Genomic DNA, 18,573 nt, shown 5'->3' with positions numbered 1-18,573 from the left:
GGAGCAGCTGGCTCTTTGGTGCAGTTATAACAACCTGGAGCTGAACACGCTCAAAACAGTGGAGATGATCGTGGACTTCAGGAGAAACCCCCCTGCACTCCCTTCACTCACCATCATGGACAGCACTGTGACTGCAGTAGAGTCATTCAGGTTCCTGGGCACCACCATCTCTCAGGATCTGAAGTGGGACACTCACATAGACTCTATTGTGAAGAAAGCCCAACAGAGACTGTACTTCCTGCGTCAGCTGAGGAAATTCAACCTGCCACAGGAGCTGCTCGTACAGTTCTACTCAGCTGTCATCCAGTCCATCCTCTGCACTTCCATCACCGTCTGGTTCGGCTCTGCTACCAAAACCGACCTCCGTAGACTACAGCGGATAGTTCGGACTGCTGAGCGAATCACTGGCACTACCCTTCCCACACTCAAAGTACTGCACTCATCCAGAGTGAGTAAAAGGGCTCGCAAAATCACTCTGGACCCGTCACACCCAGCACACTTTCTGTTTGAACTGTTACCGTCTGGTCGACGCTACAGAGCACCGAGCACAAAAACAACCAGACACAGGAAAAGTTTCTTTCCCCAGGCCATCTACCTCATGAACACTTAAATGTTCCCCTACTGTGGAACAAACATGTGCAATACTTCCCTCAGACATTTCATTATAGCACCTTATAACTTTATATATATTTATAATTTATAATCTTTTATTTCTATTTTATTTTTATTTTTTTTTCTATTTTTTATTTATACTTATGCTACTTGTCACTTGTCTTGTCACTTTATATTGTATGTGTACTGGAAGCTACTGTCACCAAGACAAATTCCTCGTATGCGCAAGCATACTTGGCAATAAAGCTCTTTCTGATTCTGATTCTGATTCTGATGTGGTGAAAACTAAGAATAAACATAACCTGATATCCATGACAACATCACTGCAGTTGCAAGTGCATTGTGAAAAACAGTGGTAACAAGTGAAGAAAAATCCACTGAATAATGGAAAAAAATATCTTGTGCCTTTGGATGTGGAATGCAAAAAGGATATAAATTTTTTCATCAAAGACGCCCTTTGAAGTTAAACGTGGACATTTACGGTTGCAAGCCTTTAAATGGAGAGACTGGACTGATGAAACCTGCAACGATTACAATGCATTTCTTAGAGGGTATAATAAAAAATAAAAATATAAAAATAAAGTTACAGCATGAAATAATATTTAAACATATAAAATTTGTGTCTCACAATTGATCTGATTTATTTTCTGCCACCAGGTAGGCTCCGACCACAACACACATTATCGCTTGTTTGCAAACCCCGGAATGGTCTATACAACTTATATAATATATTGCAAAGATTAGATTTGGGAAATATTTTAGGTCATTTTAAATCTTTGAAAATCTGAGCACAGACTGATACATCGTTAGGATCTAAAACTCTAGAGAAGGAGATAACTGGAATGTTTTTCTCAAGAGACAAATCTGAAAAGTTGGTAAAGTCTCCAGTTACTCTCCATTCAACCTCTTTGCTCTCTAGCAGAAACAACTGAGACATTAAAGGTGCATTGTGCAACATTTCATGTTAAAAATACCCGTTTTTCTAACCCATACATGCTTAAACAATTGCCTGATGGGCTGAATGAGCCCTTCTCTGATCACTGCGATTGCCTCTATAATCCTGTACAGTAAAATAAATAAGAGGGATTCGGGACGGAATTTGAGACTGGGCATGACGTCATGCGCGTTCACGGCACGCTCACCTGGCTATGTCTGGCAGGTTTGTGTATTCGCCGCCATTCTCCGTATCAGCGAAGACAACTCGAGCGACAAAACTTTAGTCAACTTTCGACAAAAGTAGAAGATGGATTCAAAGAGACCGGCTTGTAGTTCATTCCAAACCCCAACGCAAACTCCACGGAAGACAAAGAAAAGAAAACTTTTGTTTAGTGCCACCAAAAGGGCCAAATTGGAGTCAGACAGGCGTCGGAATAAGACGAGAGTCAACATCGGGAAGGCTTTCAACAAATGGAGAGATCTCCGGTCTGCTCTAGGGCTCAAACGGGATCCTCAGTTGGCTTTTAGTTGGCTAAATGTATTTTTGCTAGGTATTGTGTTGTATTATTGGGTGAAGTGCGATACGGGGTGAATCCAATGTAAAATGCTAGAGTTATCAGCTGGGGAGCACGCGATTCGCGCGCAAATCGTTCATGTGTGTATGTAACGGTATGGTGATTAAATGTATACGGTTGAATTTATATAAATTGCCCTGTTTAGTTAAAGGTCGATGTATGATCTGTGTTGTCACATGTGTTTTATGTGAGATTGGGGCTTGTGAATATAGAGAGTGTCGCTGTTTTAGGATGCGCACTACTTTAGGTGCACTCATTTATTCACGGTGAACTTGGGATGCGTTGATTTAAAAGGGAAGTACATACGAGCTCATGCACTTGTGTATAACATTAAATAAATAAGAGAGCTCATGCATTGTTGAGTGTAATAATTGTTCATTTATTGCCACAATTCTTTCTAAGTAAAAACTCTGGATATGAAGACTGTTTATTGATAAACGTGCTCCCTTACAGGAGTGCTACATAAAAAGTTTATCAGTTGCTCGTGCAAGCGTGCGTGTGCGTGTGGTCCATGAGCGTGCACACCTCTGGTTGCAGTTTTGCTTGTCGCCAGAGGGGGCATAGTTCTGCAAAAACTCAGAGACTTGCGCATTGCACCTTTAAAGAGATTCCATGTGTGATTCCAGTAACACTTTACATTAAGATCTCATTTGATAATGCATTAGTTGAAATTAACTAACTTTGGTGACCAACAATACATTTTTACAACATTTATGAACCTGTGTTAATGTTTGTTAATAAAAATACAATTGTTCATTGTTAACAAATACAGCTTTTGATTTAAAAAATGTAGTAGTAAATGTTGAAAAAAGCATTACAGGTGCTGTATGTCATTTTTTTGGCTGTAATAAAGCACAAAAATACTATAATATGTTTGCAGAAATTTAGGAAACATACAAAGTTTACATATGTTTCTCCAAAAAAACAATGCTACCTCCAGTTATTCTACTTGGAAATGTGTGTTCTGTGTCGGAATATCTGTTTTTGTTTTGGTCTGTGTGATTCTGACCACTGCCAATTTGCCCAATAGTATTTTGACACCCCAGGTTGCCATTTGGCTGAAAACGCAGCGTACAACGGAAGCCAGCAAACAAACTGGGTCAGAGATCGCAGATTCTACCCACCCTAAAAAGCCTCAGCATCCATCTAAAAAGTTCAATGTCCAGAGGCATATTAAAACGCGGATAAGCTCGATTGCCTTCCATTGTGCTCATTCCTGTTGCGTGTTCTCAACTTGAATTTGGAGTACACATTTCAACCAATGTCAATTTTACATACTGCACCTTTAACTAAGAATAATAAATGCTGTAGAAGTATAGATCTATATGTTATGCCATTTGTTTTTTCCTACGGGTACTTAGAGAGCGTTACAAATTAATTTCTTAAAAGTAGACTAGTGTCACTGTAGAATTTAATTTAATTTAAGCACCTAATTGCACAATAATAGATTGAATTCATTGTATGAGAGTCAGAAGTTACGAATAAATAACCTTAAAATGACCACAATGGGACGAACATATTAAAAATATAAATTAAGCATGGCAAATGCAAGCCTGGTCCCTCATGTCAAATAGAAGCCTGAAGCACCATACGTTTCTCCACTTTAGTACAGAACCAAGAGGTCATTAATGGCAGAATAAAGTAGCCACTCTGGATTCTTCCGTTTGATTGCTTAAGTGCATGCGGTGATGGGAAATACCCTCTTGCTCTTCAGCTTCATGATTTCTTCTCTGACCTGAACTTTCATGCTCATAGTCTGCCCTCAACTGTGGGAAAAAGACATTCTCAATGTTTAAAGGTTATCCTCACCAAAAAAAAAAACAGCACATTATCAAGTAGAGATGGGAGATGTGGCTAAAAAAACGGATCTAAATATCATTCAGCCTTTTGGAGATTCAGCATTTCAATATTTATCTACTGTATTTGCACTGAAATGGCTCCGGAATTTTTATTTCAATCAGAGAAATCAAACCATTCCAATCAAAATGTTTAATATAAGAACTTAAAACAATACAAATCTAGTCAAACATAATCAAGGCATGTTGTCCACACTGCATGTACCTAAAATGAACACATATGCACCAATATAACAATACGTGGTAATAAACAGCACAATTCCAAATGATTTTAAACATCATTCATGTCCATGGGGCTTTCTATGAAGGTCGAGTTATGTGTGAAGTTTAGGGGTTTAATCAAGTCCTTATAAATGAGCAATAATAAGACTTAGCACCAGTAACTATCCTTTGTTGATGGACGATGTTTAAACAATGCTTGTTAATGAACAGCTGTACAGAAGCTAAACAGAACTCCGCTCAACAACGGCTGCTGCGTGTCATCTCTAGTTTCACAAACGCAGTACAGTCACCACTGTACAGTATCTGCATTTCAGCAATCCAGAGTCCTGGTCTCTCGAGGGAGTCTGTCGGTTTCCCCTAAGAATAGTCTGTTGGTAAAAGCCAGGTTGCTGCATTTTGTTCCTGTCATCCATTAGAGGAATGTTCTCTTAAGAGAAAAACAACCCAGTATTTATGAGGAGGGGTGATTTGAAGTGGTAATAAGTAACTTTTATTGATTTGAGATATCTATAAAAAAAAAAAGTATCAAGCACGGCCCCAGAAAGCACATTCACTGAGAGAGAGTTTTGTTTATTGACATTAATGTAAACAGCATCCATATCAGAACCTTTTTAAATACTTACCAAAGACACTGAACTTGATTTTCGAATTGAACAGCCTGGGGCGACTGAAGAAGAAAGATATGGTTTATGATTTTTCTACTAGCACTTTTGGTAACACTTTATTTAAAGGTGACATAAGTACACGTTACTACATGTACTTACTATAGTAATAGCAGTAAATTATGCATAATTACAAGTAAGAAACCCTAAACCAAACCCCAACCGTAACTTTATAGTAAGTACATGTAGTTTATTAATATTACTCAGTACTTATTTGAGTAAGTATGTAACTTTGTCATCTTAAAATAAAGTGTAATCACACTTTTGGTTGCACTTTATTTTACAGTATGTGGACTTACCATGTACTTTCCTAAGAAAGTACAGGGTAATAAACAGTAACAACATGGGTTAAAGTTAGGTTTAGGGGCAGGTTCAGGGTTATTACCAAGTTATTACATAGTTATTGTAATCACTATAATAAGTACATAATATGTAGTTATGTGGAACAGTACCATAAAATTAAGTGCTACCGAAATCTTAAAAACAAAAAAACTTTAAACATCTGTGAAAATATAAACAATTAATGAAAGATAGTATTCCTGTAGCTCAAACAGTAGAGCATGCTGGCGCTAGCAATGCCAAGGTCATGGTTTTGATTGCCAGGAAATGCATGAATTGTGACTGTAAATTAAATACATAACTGGAATGCAATGCAAGCTTTGCTTTGGATAAAAGCATCTGCAAAATGTATTCATGTAAAATATTCATAAACCATTTTAATGTCTATTTTAAAATAATAAAAAAGCTGAACCAACTAAGCAATTTTGTGTCAGTGAAGAGATGAAATATGAGATGTGATCTGTGAAGAAAACCAATTGGATGACAAACTTAGCAGAATAAATGTTCATATGTACATATAAAGACAATGGACAGGTCGATTTCTCCAACAGTGTGCTCACATATATTCAATATATCTGCTTCAAAGCATTGGAGACGCAAAAACTGAACTCAGAACAAATCTGCGTGATATAATTATATTTACACAGCTTTAAAAATCACACAATTTTCACCATAATATACTTTTTCTTACATATGTAACAAAGATGTTTTTTTACATAATCTGACAGTCTTATCATTAATGCTTGCATGATATTTCACAATGGTTGAGCTTTAATTGATCATTAAAATCCTGCCACACAAGTGCCAATGATTTTTCTTAATCATGCCATACATATTTGATTATAGATAAATTACAGAATGAAACTCAGTCTCTAAATGTGTAAAGAAAAATGTGTTAAAATGTGTTGCCTTGCCTTTTATGCTTTACATCACACAGCTTGAAATGCTGATCTGTGCTGAATAGCAGAACATTCTTCTTTGGGTCAGATGATGAAATTTGCTGAATGATAAATATTTTTGATAAATGGTAAATGTTTAAGTCCCAGTATACAATGCAGCAATCCTTTTGGGTAACATTTTATTTCGATAGTCCATTTTAGACATTCTACTGACTAAGTTTGCAACTAAATGTCAACCATCTCTTATTGGAGTTATAGTTTGTTAGATTGGGTTTAGGATTAGGGTCCAGGTTAGGAATAGTAGAATAAGTTGACATGTAGTTGCAAAGTTACTTATACTGTAGTTAGTAGAATGTCTGGAGCATCACAATATAGTGTTAGCAGATATTAAATAGACAGTCTACTAATATTCTAATGACTGGTAGTTGACATGTCACTTATAAAAAGTATGGTAACCCTTTATTTCGATAATTCCTTTAGCTTATCGTTAGTGGAATGTCTAAAGAAGAAGAAACTGATCGGCTTCATAGAAATAGCAGGAGTCCACACATGCCCTTGTATGTTTGACATTGAAATTCAGCGTACATCAAGCTTTAATCAAAGTCCTCATGTAGAGGTTCACAAACTCTGATGTTGCAAAGCATTAATTCCCATTTCAACTCTCTCTTCTTCCTGCTGAATTCATTTCGAGCCTTTACCACTGCATAATTTAGTGTAAGATGCATTCTTTATTAACCAGCTATATGGTACACCTTCAGGCCAAGGATAAAAGTCTCCCCTGGAGAAGATCTAGGTAGTGTTGTTTAAATAAGGTCTGGATCATGATTGCTTGACTGATGATGTGCAGTCGGGGCGGTGGTGAGATTTAAAGGAAAAGTTCACTCAAAAATTTTAATTTTGTTATTATTACTCACCTTTGTGTCATTCCAAATCTGTATACCTAGATGTTATTTTTTATATATATGTGGTCACTCTACACATATATAAAATATATGTGGCCGCTCTAAATAAACTAGGTAATAATAGTCCACATTTTGAACGGTTTTCTCTTGCCGGTGTGACTAAGTTCCTTCTGCTATTTATGTTGCTTATAAGAAACATCAAGACGATACTTGTTAGAAACTCTATTTGCTAATCAATGCAGTGTGAGCTCAGAGCAGGTGCATTTTAATTCCATACCATAAAACTGTTTATGCACTTCTGATGTCACTGCTGTTAATATGACTAAATTTATAATTTATCATCACCATTTGCCATGGGATAAAATATGTCATATTTTAAGTATCTGCACTTATTTGTGAAATACAATAGTAATTATTTTGAAAAAGAAGTGGGTTCTAGTGTACTTATAATCTTACAAGTATATTTAAAAACAAATTGCACTTGCAAATAATACAACATTAATGAAACAAAAAGGCCATTTAAGTGCATTTAAAGAGAGTACATTTTCATGACTGTTTCCTAACAAACTTAAGTACACTTTTAAACAGTACACTTTGTAATAATGTCAAATTAAATGTTTTACTTTAAAGGGTTACACTTTATTAAGGTGCTGTAGTTACACTGTACTTACTCAAATAAGTGATATTGGTAATTATAAATTAGTAACTGAGTAATATTAATTAACATGTACTTACTATAGAGTTACGGTTATGTTTAGGGTTTGGTTGAGGGGTTAGTTACTTGTAATTATGCATAATTTACTGTTATTACTATAGTAAGTACACATGTGTAACTAAGTCACCTTAAAATAAAGTATAACCCTTTAAAGTACATTTTAAATTATTACGTAACAGTCATTAATAATTTACGTGTCATAACTGTCATAAGTTCACTTATTTCCAAGCATTGACTGCTAACAAACTAAATCACAAGTAAAGTACTTGATTACAACTTTAACTGTAGCGTGATATTCAATATTAAATTTGAAGTGTATATATTTTAAATGCAATAAATTGCAACTTCATCATTACAATTGCACAATTCCAAATATATTTAAATACATAACATACAAGTTTTATTTGACCATAAATGCTTGTCAGTATATTCAGCAGAACACATTAGCCATATTCCAAAGACAATAGAATAATAAAATTACATATAAAGCACTTAAGAACTCAACTGTATTTAATCTAATTAACATACAATTAAGTGTCCCCAAAACAATCAATTCACACTTATGCTCTTTTATTATTTCCATCATAAGTGCTCTTTTTAAAAGTATGCTACTTTTTTCACAAAGGAATATTATTGTTTTTCGTTTCTGCCCTTACAGTTTCAGGTCCCAGATGGTGCTACTGAACATTAGCATTAAATATCGAACACCAATTTTTTGGAGCGTGACAGATATATTCACCTGACGAATGGAAAAGAGAGTAAGTAAATCAACTATTGCATATTCAAATCCAATATTTTTTTGTATTTATAGTTTTTTTTTCGTATTATACCAGATAGGAGAACACCCAACGCAGAGTTAATGTTCCTCTGATCACGTTCTCTAAACAACGGAGGGCATGTTGTGTGTGGAGCCCACCAGGGCTTGTTTGGTGTTGTGCGCAGTTGGAGCACAAGCCATCTGACTCACTTGTTAGGATGTGGAACTACACTGATGGGGCGTCTCTCTGCTCCTTTTGTTTCTCTGCCTTCTGTCTGTCATTCACTGCCTTGTTATTGAATTTAAAACAAGTACAGAAAGAGAGGAGAAGAAGAAGAGAAAAAAAAAACGAAAACCAGGGAGGAAATACTTTGGAGTATCCCACAGAGAATACAGCCTCATTTCTGATGGTGTCCTAGAAACATAAATCTCATTATAATTTGGAACATCAATACAATCTACTGTGGAGTAACACAAAATCATGATTAAAGATAAAAAAGATTTAAAAATAAACGCATTGGAAAATTCAAACAGCTTCAATCTATACATATGCATAGAAGAACAAGATTCAGCTAACACTAACTGCGACTGCTTGAGAAGGAGGGGTTGGGGGGGGGTCTAGTCTTGATCTTTGAAAACTTTGCAAAAATAACTTGCAATGTTGTTTTGCTGTCACAGATTTGGGCCCAAGAAAGGATTCCTGTTTTTCTGCTGCTTAATTAAAATATCTGCATTGGCTTTCTGTGCTCCATGCTGAAGCACGCTCAATGAAAACACGGCTAACAAGATATCCAACCCTCATTACTTAGTTTCTTGAATTAGCTAGTATGAAATAAAAGTATTGCAGCAAAACATGTTTTGTAATATAATCCATAGCCTTTCACCATTTTGTTCCTTATTGTACGGCTTGATGTTCAAAATGTTCTCGGTAGGAGACACAAAACTTGTTTATGAGGTTGGAGAGCTGAAAGGAGATTTCCTTCTACGTAACTGTTCCCTCTCAAATAGCATAACATTTCTGGCTTAAAGGAATAGTTCAGCACAAAAGAAAATTCTGTGATCGTTTACCGTCACGTCAAGTCAAACCCCTTGGCTTTTCTTTTCTCATGACACAAAGTTAACAGGGGCACGGGTCTGTTTCTCTTCAGATGACTTGGAATATAGTGCATAAGTCATATGGTCTATTTTTAATGATACTTTTTTTGTGCTTGTTTGTAATTTTGGAGCTTGTCAGGGTCCTAAGTGTATTAAACTACTATGTACTAACATTTAATAATTTGACACAATGCACTTATACTTATACATGTTTTTATACTTTTGTACATGTTAATATACTGGAATTAAAAAGATACCTACATCCAATTACAGCTGTAATTCATTTCTGGGGTCACATTAAAGAGGTCCTATAAAGGCTTTTTTAAATGTTCATCTTTTAGTGTGTAATGTTGCTGTTTGAGCATGAAAAAAAGGTCTTCTCTATATCAGTGTGCACTGTTTCTGAACTCCCTGAAACGCTTGATTTTCTTTCAGGAATATGTCACAATATTTTTCATTTAAATAATTCCCGCCCAAGGCATGCGCAAAAGAAAAGGGGGGCGCACTGGTCCAGTCGACCAATCAGAGCACATTGTGTTTTTCGGAAAGAGCAATAGAGACTAATCAGAGCCAAGTTTATTGTAGAGATCATTGGTGGCAATGGTTCTGCGATCTGCTTCGGCTTACAATGTTTTTGGGAAACGCCAGCCCGATCTCATCCCAAGGCTGACGCTGTTGACATTTCGTCTACATCCAACGCACATGGCACCCTTTAGCGTCAATATGAGACGCAGATAGATATGGGCCAGAAGGCGCCTCCTAGCGGTCTAACCCTAACCCTACCCCAGACCTACCCATAACCGAACAAAGCTCTGTGCGTGTCATATTGAAGCTAAAGGGTGCCATGTGCGTTCGATGTAGACGAAATGTCAAAAGCGTCAGTATATGACGCCCTAGGATGAGAATGCATTGGAAACGCAGCCCAGAGCGTTACTGACAGCCTGGGAAGAGGAGCCCGATCTCATCCCAAGGCGTCATATACTGACGCTTTTGACATTTCGTCTACATCCAACGCACATGGCACCCTTTAGCGTCAATATGAGACGCAGATAGATATGGGCCAGAAGGCGCCTCCTAGTGGTCTAACCCTAACCCTACCCCAGACCTAAACCTACCCATAACCGAACAAAGCTCTGTGCGTCTCATATTGACGCTAAAGGGTGCCATGTGCGTTCGATGTAGACGAAATGTCAAAAGCGTCAGTATATGACGCCCTAGGATGAGAATGCGTTGGGAAGAGAGGTGCTGCAACATATTTCACAAATATGTGAAAAAAGGGCATTTAACCCACCCTTAAACCTAACCATACCACCAAACTTGTTGCTAACCTTACCCACCTCAGTAGAAGCAAAAGTGTTTTGCAATACAAATAAACACATATGCACAAAATATTGGTGCACCTTCTTGATGGAAATAAATGTTGAGATTTTATTTCCATCAAGAGATGCATACATTTTTGGTCAAGATCTTGTATTGACAATGCAAGAGTCCAGCACTCTGTAAAGTCTCCTCCAGCACATCCCAAAGACTTTCAATGAATTTAAGATCTGGACTCAGAGGAGCCGATTAATTGTGAGAAAATAATTCTTCATGCTCCCTCCCAACCATTCTTTCATGGTTTGAGCCTGATTAATCTTGACATTGTCATCCTGGAATATAGCCATGATGTGTGTTCATACATGATTGTTTAAGAAATGAAAAGCTACTCACTCCATCTATTATGGTTAGAAGAACGGTTGCGAAACATACTAATAACAGTAATAATGATCCAATAGACTCTTAAACTTTTGCCTATTTACATCCAAACAGCGACAGTGTTACAGAGCAGGCTCCCGCACCGCCTCCTCTTCACCACCGGAGGGAACCTTCCCCGGAATATTAACTTTACCCATTGAACTTCATTTCCCATAATACCGCTTACCTGGGACTGATTGCGTTACACACCTGCACCTCATTTACACACACTCATATAAACCACTTCCACACACACATTCAATGCGAAGTCTTGATTCTGCCCTGGCCATCATTTCTGAGCGTTTATTCCTGTGTTTGATTCCTGTTACTGACCTTGGACTGTTTATCGTTTCTGATTCTCTGCTGCCTGCCCTGACCTGGATTGTCTATTGATTCCTGATTCTTGCTGCCTGCCTCGACCCTTGCCTGTTCACCTGGTTTGTCTCTGCCTAGCCTGCTTTGCCCTGTCTGCTGTGTTTGACCCTGCCTGTTTAGACTACTCTATAATAAAGCTGCAAATGGATCCCACTGTCTCTGCCTCTTCACAACAGAAGACTTCGCCACTTACGGATCCAGCAGCAGTCATGCAGATCACCACTGAACTATCTGCTCAAGCATCACAGTTATCTCTTCATCATCATCAGCTGAGTCGTCTTACCTCCCTCACTGAAGTATTCAGCAAAAAGAAAGCCTCTCAACTTCCTGAACATCGCTCTGTTGACTGTGCCATCGAACTCACTCCAGGTTCCACACCACCCAAAGGTAGAATTTTTCCCCTGTCGCAACCCGAATCTAATGCCATGAAACTTTACATCCAAGAGGAACTAGCCAAGGGTTTCATTAGACCATCAACTTCTCCAGCATCTGCCGGGTTTTTCTTTGTGAAGAAAAAGGATGGAGGTTTGAGACCCTGCATTGACTATCGTGGACTGAACGACATCACTGTCAAATTTCGTTATCCTTTACCTTTGGTTCCAGCCGCTCTCGAACAACTTAGACAAGCCAAATATTATACCAAGTTGGATCTTCGCAATGCATACAATTTAATTCGGATTCGTGAGGGTGACGAATGGAAGACAGCATTCTCCACCAGTAGCGGGCACTACGAATACTTGGTTATGCCCTTCGGCCTGGCTAACAGTCCATCAGTGTTCCAATCGTTCATGAATGACGTGTTCCGGGACATGTTGGACAGATGGGTGATTGTCTACATCGACGACATCCTGGTGTACTCAAACTCCTTAGAAGAACACATTCACCATGTCAGAACGGTCCTAAAGCGTCTGTTACAATACCAACTCTACGCGAAAGCAGAGAAGTGTGAATTTCATCGAACCAGCACTTCATTTCTAGGGTATGTAATCAGCCAAGAAGGGGTGGCCATGGATGATAAGAAGGTCAAGGCGGTACTGGAATGGCCATTACCCCAAACCGTCAAAGAACTGCAACGCTTCCTAGGGTTTGCCAATTTCTACAGACGTTTCATCAGAAATTTTAGCATCATAGCCACTCCTCTAACTACCATGACCAAACGCCACACGTCTCGTCTGACCTGGTCCCCTGAAGCTCAACAAGCCTTTGAAAAGCTAAAGACCCAATTTACCTCCGCTCCCATTCTTCGACACCCAGATCCCACACGTCAATTCATCGTGGAGGTGGATGCCTCCAATACCGGGGTCGGAGCCATTCTGTCTCAACGCCAAGGTAACCCAGAAAAAATGTTTCCCTGTGCCTTCTTCTCCCGAAAACTATCCTCAGCAGAAAGAAACTATGACGTGGGAAACCGCGAATTGTTGGCCATGAAACTCGCCCTCGAGGAGTGGCGACACTGGCTGGAAGGTGCTGCTCAACCCTTCATTGTCCTCACTGATCATAAGAACCTTGAATACCTTCGATCAGCTAAACGTCTGAATCCTCGTCAGGCTAGATGGGCTCTATTCTTCACCAGGTTTCAATTCACTGTCTCCTATCGACCAGGATCAAAGAACGTAAAAGCAGACGCTCTCTCCCGCCAAGCAGAAGAACCCACTCAACTTCTCCCCAACGACACCATCATTCCCGAGAGTCTCCTGGTAGCCCCTGTACAGTGGGACATAATCACAGAAATTGAACAGTTCAACCACCAAACAGAACTTCCATCCGAATGCCCCGAAAACCTTCTGTACGTTCCAAAACCTTTACGCTCAAGACTACTCGACCAAGTACATTCTGCACCCAGCTCAGGACATCCCGGAATCACGGCTACTATCCATCTACTTCAGAACCGCTTCTGGTGGTCAACTTTACAATCAGATACCATAACTCACATCAAGAACTGCATAACTTGTAATACCTCCAAGTCTTCCAGACGACTCCCAGCAGGTCTCTTAACTCCTCTGCCTACACCTCAACGCCCCTGGTCTCACATAGCCATCGACTTCATCACAGACTTACCACCTTCACAAGGCCATACCACCATACTCACCATAGTAGATCGATTCTCCAAAGCCTGCCGGTTAATCCCTCTTCCCAAACTCCCCACTGCATTAGAGACTGCTGAATTACTCTGCAACCAGGTTTTCCGCTTCTACGGCCTTCCTGACGACATTGTCTCTGACCGAGGACCCCAATTCACTTCCCGGGTATGGACATCCTTTTTCAAACACCTCAATGTCAACATCAGCCTTACCTCTGGTTATCATCCCCAGTCCAACGGACAAACAGAACGCCTTAATCAAGATGTAATTCGCTTCCTGCGCTCCTATTGTCAACAACACCAAACCGAGTGGAGCAGGTATCTGTTCTGGGCTGAATACGCTCAGAACTCTTTGGTCAAACCTGCTACAGGCATCACTCCTTTCAAGTGCATCCTGGGCTTCCAACCTCCACTTTTCCCCTGGTCCGGTGAACCCACTGACTTGCCATCTATCACAGAATGGTTACAAAAGAGTGAAGAGGTCTGGGATCAGGCACACACTCATCTCCTCCACGCCGTCAGACGTCAAGAAGTCCAGGCTAATCGTCACCGTCGCCCCGCTCCAGTTTATCAACCCGGCCAGTGGGTTTGGCTCTCTACCAGAGATCTCAGACTTCGACTTCCATGTCGCAAACTCAGTCCCAGGTATGTTGGTCCGTTCCAAATTCTCAGACAAATTTCCTCTGTATCTTTTCGACTTGATTTGCCCGCTAATTACCGTATTTCTCCTACATTCCATGTGTCACTCCTGAAACCTGCCGGTGGTCCGAGAGGAGAGTCGGAGGAGGGAGTCACGGCTCCAGACCCCCCATCCATCCTGGTTGACGGCGAGGAGGCGTACCGTGTGCACAAGTTGCTGAACTCCAGGCGCCGGGGTAACGTCCTCCAGTATCTGGTTGACTGGGAGGGGTACGGTCCGGAGGAGCAATCCTGGGTCAACGCAGGAGATATCCTAGACCCCACACTCACAGAAGAGTTTCATCGGATGCATCCGGGAAAACCGGCCCCTCGACCTCGTGGAAGACCCCGGCGTCGTTTGCCTTCTCGCCTCAGGAGCTGCTCGCAGGGGGGGGGCTCTGTTACAGAGCAGGCTCCTGCACCGCCTCCTCTTCACCACCGGAGGGAACCTTCCCCGGAATATTAACTTTACCCATTGAACTTCATTTCCCATAATACCGCTTACCTGGGACTGATTGCGTTACACACCTGCACCTCATTTACACACACTCATATAAACCACTTCCACACACACATTCAATGCGAAGTCTTGATTCTGCCCTGGCCATCATTTCTGAGCGTTTATTCCTGTGTTTGATTCCTGTTACTGACCTTGGACTGTTTATCGTTTCTGATTCTCTGCTGCCTGCCCTGACCTGGATTGTCTATTGATTCCTGATTCTTGCTGCCTGCCTCGACCCTTGCCTGTTCACCTGGTTTGTCTCTGCCTAGCCTGCTTTGCCCTGTCTGCTGTGTTTGACCCTGCCTGTTTAGACTACTCTATAATAAAGCTGCAAATGGATCCCACTGTCTCTGCCTCTTCACAACAGACAGTATGTTTGGCCGGGCAGTATACGTACATTAAAGATGCCTAATATAAAGTGTGACCCTTCACAGCCCCAATTTCTATTAATTTTCATTTTATGGAAATCTTTTGTGTTCATATAGATTAAAAACAACATGGGTTAGGGTTAGTACAAGACAGAATTTGTTCCTTTAAAATTTCAGAATAAAGTTTTATTTTTGAACGAGCACTAACCTGTGTTAACACCATCCCATTTATCTTACTGTTTCCTCATTCTATTAGCAAGCGCAAAGCTTTAATTTATCTTGTGAACCACATAAACACACAAATGTGACTCTCGCCGTCTCTCAGCTACAAACACCATACAGGTCTCCCCATGCTGATAGGAACACTACTATTCCCGTTATCTCTGAAGCCTGAATTCCCCTCTATTGTTTGTTGTTTTGTTGCGTCTTTGTTGTGTGTTTTATCATAAGGAAACAGAGCACATCTGGGTCTTGGTGAGTATATGAGAGTGGCAGAATCCACTGCTCGCCGCGGTCCTCTTACATTGTGTTTATCTGGCTAGAACCACTAGAGTATAAATTACTCTTTGCTAACCCGAGCTACTCGATAATATATGCTCCCCTCTGAAAACTCCTCACAATCTACTATTGAGGATCTGGAGGGTTAAGCTCTATCTACAGGTCGGCTGTATGGAAATCAGTGGCGGAGCGTGCCTTTTCGGTATGTGCAAGCAAGTGAGAAAGCAAAGGAAGCCTATATTAAACAGCTACGAAGAGGAAACGGAACATAGCCCGGAATTGTCTTTTCCCACATAATATTATTATATAGTGGCCCCAAAAAAGCATTTATAAATTCATCAGTTCGTTCCTCGGCTTTTTTAAACTTGTATATTTTCTTCTGTGAAATACAAAAGAACTTTGGGGTCCAAAAACTATATCAAAGGAAGTGGCAACTGCAAATAAATGGTGCTGGACCATGTATGAAAGGTGAACTAACTTCAGCCACATAAGAGTCAGAATCAGGGAATAAATCATTCTTTTAAGTTGGTTCTTATCACTGAACCCAGTTGATCTGGTGCACAAATGATTCACAAAACAGACTGATTCATTCATGAATCAGCTCACCAATTCCATTTGCAGCAGTTCTCGAGTTTAAATCTGTTCCTCACAAAAAACGAATATAGCCTCAGAAGACATATAATATAGCAGACAAGTCATATAGACTACTTTTAAATTTATCCATGTGGTTGCCCTGAACTTTTCTTCTTTACCCGTGTGAGGGTTCTTTAAAATATCAAACTGAAAGAAAGCCATGGCACGAGGAATAGACACGAGGTATATGCCTAAAACCACTCACCTGCACAGTGAAAATGACAAGGCCTGGCCTTCAAACTGACACAAGACTGATAACCCAGAGAAAGGTTTCCATAGGAATTCAGAGTAAGCTGAATGCCATTAAAAAGCCTCTTTGGATGCATAACGCCATCATTGCGTGGTGGCAGTAACGTTGCTGCCTTATCACCCTACCTTCCATTATCTGAGTAATGGAAGTTAACAGGCTAAAGACTATTTGTAATTATTCAAATGCAGAGACAACCACAAATAAGTTAATTCAGAGTTGCTCTGTTTAGTAAAAGCTTGATTTGCATACATGATCACATAAATACCAGGCTATAACATCATTTAAATGTCAATTCAGAACATTCTCTTTTGAAAAAAAAGGAAGAGAAAATCATTAATTTAGAAGCCGGCTGGGCTGTTCTGCAAAACCGCAGTGTTTTTGTTGCTTTTTTCCCTTCCATTTCACATCCTAAATGCTCCTTCTCCATTATCCACAATTATCCAATCAGTTTCCCGCCACCTACTCTCCCAAATCTGGGGCCGTTTGTGGGGACAGATGTGCTCGCCAGCCTCCCAAACCTTTTAGTGCATCAGATGACTTTAAATGACTTCAAACTTTATTTATTTATTCAATCGTAATAATACATTTTCCTTTTGCAGTAACGCGGCTCCATCAGTCTCTAATGCCCCCAGGGTGACCAGATGTTTCTCCAGCCATATGGCGTCCCGATATCTCTCTTTCTCGGTCTCGCACATTCTTCGTCTGTTTCTCTGTCTCTTTTTGCCTTTAGCCATTACTCTACTCTGTGTCCATGTTTTGTTTCTGCACTCCCTTATCTGGCATTTGTCATGATTGCAAACTCATAGGCTTCACCTGAATGATCCGATTACAACAAATAAATACATAAAATCACATCTATACATAACCAGGGTGATCTCATTCCTGTTCGTAGCAATGCTGTTCCTAGGATGCTATCTGCTTCATTTAGACATCTTGGGTGGACAAATATAAAGTTTTGTCATCAAACTCTAGATGGCACAGGCTAATAGGTCCTTAAGTCAATCTGCTTGCAATCACATCATTCTCTATAGGGCACAGCTGATTGGTTCCTGTTGTATTAGTAGCCAATGAGCTCGCTGCTCAACCTTAAAATACTTGGTCAGCATTTTCTGTAGCAGTTGCAGCACGCTTCGAGAAACCCTCCACCTTCCCCAGCTCCACTTGTATAGATCTGCTGTGGGTAATTCATGTATGCTATTTTGTACAGCAGCAGCATGTCTTACTTGCTCACAGCAGTGTGTCAACAGGGGTGTCCAGACTTGGTCCTGGAGGGCCACTGTCCAACACTGGAGGTTTAGTCCAAAACAGGGCACGGTTTGCATGAAAACTTGCTAATGTGTAAACTGTCAGGTGGACAACCTTTAGCCAAAAAAAGCATAACGGCTAAAGCTAACGATCGGGGAGTGGTGGCGGGAAACACAGGGAAGGAGACAAGAGGATATCAATGGAGGAGAGGCTTCACTACACTGAATAAACAGGTTTTGTAAGGAAATCGCTTATTTAATGAATTGAAAGCCTGTTTGCTAATCTTCAACATGTTTTACACTAAACAATACTTTATAGGAACTATATGTAGATTTTACCTTGATAATTGTAGTTTTTAAGAGAAGGCAGAGTAGGGAATGTCGCAAAAGGACTCATTTACGACATTACCACCAGCAAATGGGTATCAGTATTTAATAATAGGCATTTTGTAATATTGAGTGATATTGTATATTATCTAAAGAAAATAAACAATATCAGGGTTTTCTCTATGGCTTCCAGGTTTCAACAAATGAATTTGACTTGATTGTAATGATTTATGACTGCTGTGTTTGCCTAATTATGATAACACTTTTTAATGAATGAAGGTAAACAAAATATAAAGATTTTAATAAATAAATGT

The sequence above is a fragment of the Leuciscus leuciscus genome, assembly GCF_965113295.1.
Source record: "Leuciscus leuciscus genome assembly, chromosome: 14".
NCBI classification, from domain to species: Eukaryota; Metazoa; Chordata; class Actinopteri; order Cypriniformes; family Leuciscidae; genus Leuciscus; species Leuciscus leuciscus.
The sequence above is the reverse complement of the archived record's forward strand: the minus strand, read 5'-3'. Positions refer to the sequence as shown.